The sequence below is a fragment of the Chinchilla lanigera genome, unplaced genomic scaffold (genome assembly GCF_000276665.1).
Source record: "Chinchilla lanigera isolate Chin_1 unplaced genomic scaffold, ChiLan1.0 scaffold00133, whole genome shotgun sequence".
Classification (NCBI taxonomy): domain Eukaryota; kingdom Metazoa; phylum Chordata; class Mammalia; order Rodentia; family Chinchillidae; genus Chinchilla; species Chinchilla lanigera.
Window position 1 is genome coordinate 3,765,085 of NW_004955534.1, and position 5,149 is coordinate 3,770,233.

The window sequence follows — 5,149 nt, forward strand, 5'->3', positions numbered from 1 at the left end:
CAGGCGCTTTTGCCGCTGAGCTAAATCCCCAGCCCCCTTCAGTCTTCTTTATCTGAGCAGGAGGTGAGGGTTTTGGTTGGCCCAACCCCTCTCTTAGAGTTAGCACAATCCACCTTCTGGTGCTACGAGTAAAGCACATCAGGCACCTGACACCTGGAGCAGGGCCCAGGCAGTAGGTTGGTACAGTTATGTGGCCAGTGGCCAGTTTTCTTACAGGCCTTATTTGGCCCAGGGATTTCCCTGGGATGACTCAGTTGTGCATAAAGCACTGCCAATTGCAACACCCAGAATTTTAGCTTATCTTTTTCTCAGCCTTTCTCCTTTTCTTCTCGTGTAGATCCTTAATGTTGAACACAGAAAAGGCTGTATCCAGAAATTGGATCATAGGGTCCTGAGGGCCCATCTGCAAACCTGCTAGCCTTTTCAAAATACTGTGTCTCTTTAGATGTGTATGTTGTCAGTAGATCTTTTACTGATTTAATAGTTGATCTGACACCAAATTTCTTTTCTATGGTACAAGTAAAACACAATTGGTTATTAAATGGAATAAAGTCTTTATGTCACTTTTTGACAAAAAAAAAAAAATACTGGGTCTCTCTCGGGTTCTAGCCTCTGGTGGAAACATGTGGGAGGGACCTATACCTTCCTGAGAGACAGGTAGGCATCTTAGGGTAGAATCATCAAAGATATAAATCTTTAAAATAAAAAAAAGATATTAATGTTTCCTTTGGAGGTCTAATTAAGTACATGGTTCTTGGGCCTTTACAGAGATAAAGAGTGACAAAAGCTTAAACAAGGGATTTCATACCACTTTCCTTGCCTTTCACACACACACAAAAAAAGGTCTACCTGAAGAATTTAGACTACCATTCTGTACCCATCTCTCAGCATTCCCTAGGTATTGGACCCAGACAGTGTTGCGTAGTAAAGACAAAGGTGGAGTCCCTGGAGCTGCAACTAGCTACGTTCATGTGGCTTATGGAGAGAAAGACAAGATGTTCTGGGGTCCTCTTCTGAAGAAAGATGTAAACCTGTTGAGTCCTCAGAGCATCTTCTGTAAGATTCAACTGTTCTACTGGACTTCTCTGGTGAAACAAGCAACACCAGAGTCTTCCTATTTTTTTCCCCCTTATAACTCTCCATACATTTCAGCCCACTATGATTCCTTCAGGGTCAAATTGTTATACAGCCTCATGGCCAGGTCTCTGGGATCTGTAGCACTGGCCCACTGACTCCTTAGAGGGAAGGGTGGAACCTACCCTGGAGCCTCTATGAAAACTGTCTTAAGATCACCGTGGGGCTTTTTGCCTGGGGACTCCTTAGCCACTTTTGGAACAATATCCCTTACATTTGCCCCAATAGTATAAGGATGGCTCTACTTTTGCACACTCACAGATGCTTGAGTTGACCTTTACTGGCTGTCCCTTTGTTTTCAGAGGCTATCAGAAACATATATTTGAATTTCTCTTAGAAGATACAAGGAAGGTGTTTAACCCAGTTCAAAGGAGCAAAGGAGGCTCACATGTTCACTAAAATCAGAAGCTTGGCTCTCATTGACAAAGATGAGATTACCTGGTGACCATGAGGCCAGTTTAAAAAGAAATGGGCACTAGAAGCATGACAGAACCACATGACAAATTCATATAACGAACTAAAATGATTTAAAAACAGGAACAAACCCACATGACAAACCAAAATGACCAACTGATGTGATGAACCTAAATGCTCTACTCATGTGATGAACCACAATGGTTGCCAATCATAGCAGAAAGGAGGGCAGGGATAAAATAAGGCCCTGAGAAAGCATCTCACTAATGATACCCAGAGATAAAAGGTCATCTAGGGTGAAAGCACAGATGAGGCTTTCAGCACATAAAGGAGTAAACTGGGATAAGTGGCTATTGAAGCTAGAGACCAAGTTACCCATAGCTAATTTTATAAAAGAGTAAAAAAGCTGAACAAAGTATGGAGAGCAGAAACATGAGGACAAAAAGACACAGTGAACTCTAGATTGTACACATTAGACCTGCACAATCTGTTCTGAGACTGGGTTAATAACAGACTCTCTGGCTGGCTCTTTCCGCTCTGAGGAAAAATTTGTCAAAGCAAGCACAAATAATAGCAAGATTTTCATTTATTAAAGGGAAGAAAAGAAATGGGCTCTGCAAAGCAAGTTTGGACCAAGTAAAAGTAAGAAAAAACGTACACTTTACAATGTGAGAGTGAACTACTGTGAAAGGACACAATAGTAAAGAGCTCCATGTGGACTGTCCTTTATGTACCACCCACACCTCAGGCTGATGTCAAAAACCTACTCATGTTCTTGTGAGAAATCTACATGCAGGGCTTCAGGAAATGTTCTATGTGTGTATCCTGAGGGTTTGTAATTAAAAGATAATGTCTACTTGCCAGTCTTGCCAAGCCCAAGTCTCCAGCCTCAGGATGATTATGAGAAAGTGCTGTCAGCATTTGCATACAAGTATTCATGTTAACATATAGTTTCACTTCTCTTGGATAGATAACTAGGAGTATAATTGCTGGGCTATACAACAAGTATATTTTAAATTTTATAAGAAATGGTCAATCTATTTTCACAAAGTGGTTATGCTACTGTACAGTTCCACCAGTAGTATACATGTGTTCCAATTGATTTGTACCCCTAACAATACTTGGTATAATCAAGTGTTTAATTTTTTCCATTCTCATAAATGTGAAGGGTTATATCTGTTTTATGCTGCTATAACAGTATACTTTTGACTAGGTTATTTATAAAATGTATGAAGTTATTTTGTACAGTTTCAGAAACTAAGACATTCAATATCAAGTCACTGTTAGGTTTGGCACTGGACAAGGACTCAAGTTCCACTTCCAAAATGATGCCTTGAATGCTACATCTCCTACAAGGGAGGAACACTAGTACTCACATGGTAGAAGAACATAAGAGCAAAGAAAGGGCCAAACTCACCCTTTTTTTATATTAAGAAATAAAAGAAGGAAAACATATTAACAGACAGACATCCATTTACAAAATAGCATAAGAACAATACAAGCAAAACAGAGTTACAAAGTTGTAGGAAATTAACCATGGTTGTTGTACTACTTCTTGATATCTTCAAAGTGGTTTCTCAGGAAAACAAATAGAGACACACAAGATTGATCAAACAAGCAATCATTAACTGTTCCTTTCTGTAGAAAAATAGAAGGCAGTAGTACAACTATGTTAGCTATCCATTATATACATAAAACAGTATCGAACCTACCGTGAGGGTGGAGTCATCATGGGCTAATCACTTCTTAAAAGTCATTCTAGTTTATATCTGGACTCCCCCAATTTCTCAAGTACTCATAGGTGGGGTTTCTCAAAGGTGATTGGATTGTGGGTTTTAATAGCTGACTTGCTATTAGGAGGCAGGGTTTGATCAGAAAAGGAGAGTCCTTGAAGTTTGGCCTGGGAATGGTTTATCTCCCTCTTCAGCCCCTCCCTTCAGTCTTTCTACTTCCAGGATGCCATGGGGTGAGCTGCTTTCCTCCATGGCAGGCCCTTTCACCATGCCACTTCTGCCCTAGAGTCAGCTAACTATGGGCTAAAACTTCCATAAAATATGAGCTGAGGTAAATCTCTCCTCTTTTAAGTTGTGGGTGTCCAAAAGCAACTAAGACAATACTGTTGTAATGGCTGTTAAATTGCAATGAGTTTTGGAGGGGATAAACTTTCAAAGAAGTGTAGGTTGTAGTATTTAAGTTTTTATTTTAATTTCTTTGTTAACTAATGATGTTTAATGTCTTTTCACCTGCACCAAAGTTTCTTTTTTTTTCAAGTCATTGCATTATATCTGAAAGAACTTGATTTTGAAATTTTTTAAAAATCCATGGATTCAGAGACTTGCAGATCTTTGATATTAAACCATTACTCAATTAGTTTGAACTAGTTAATATATTTGTGAAATTGGGATAATACACTCTCACAGGTACATAATGTATGTAATATACCTACCACAATGTCTCCTATCTATAGATTTTAATAAATAATAACTATGATTATCATTGTCAAAAATAGCTTACAAGTCTGAGGGTGTAGCTCAGTGGTTGAGCATTTGCATAGCAAGTGAAAAGTTCTGGGTTCAGAACCAAGCACCATAAAGATAATGGTTTGGAAATCCTCCTGGGACTCAGTCAAAGAAGCACGACTTATGAACCTTACTTGTAAGAATATTGTTGCAGCTGAGAGATTTACTTTACATTCCCTTATGCCCTGCTTCACACAATAATTTTCAATCTTCAAGTTTTTACTGACTTTCACATTTCAATCTCACTCCTGTGCTAAAAATTGAGTTATGTGAGAGAAATAATTACATTTGTATTATTTATCTTTAGGAACTAGAACAGTGTGAAAAATGCCCCCCCCCATCCCTCCCTCCTTCTACGGATGATCAGCCTGGTTTTAAATTTTAATTTCTCCAGAAGGCAAAAGATGCTTTCTTTTTCAGTTGTCCAAAATAAGTCCTCCCCCTCACTCAGTTTAGATACTAAAATTACTAAACTCTAGAACTGGGATATAGCTCAGTGATACAGCACACTCTTAGCATGCATCAGGTGTGCTCAACCCACAGCAACAAAAAAGGAAAGAAGACATTGTACTTTAGCCTAAATAAAGCTCCTAGGTTCATTTTATCATAGATACATATTTATCTGGAGAATAGCAAAATCTAATTATAAATCTCTAATCACCCAATTCACAAGAGTCTTTGATTATTCATATTACTGGGTTCCAGACCTGAAGAATTCTACATACAAGCTACAGTAAATTCATAAGCATAACTGAATCAGATGTAATATAACATGGTGGTTTAGAAATGAGCTTTACTATAGAACAAATCTATGATAGAGACTAAATTCCATCACATTTTCTGTATGATTTTTGGCAAGTTACATAATTCCTCTTAATGTGGAAAAAACACTAAATGATGCAATCAACATTTTAACATAGTTCTCAGCTCATAGGTAATTTTTTAGAAAGTGTCAGCTAGTTGACGAACATTAGTACTAATAGAATTTATAGTAATTGAATCAAGCCTGGAGGATTTCAGATCATAGCCTGTGGGCTATCTTTAACAGAATGCTTTCAGAAGTTCTAAAAATAGAAATTCCA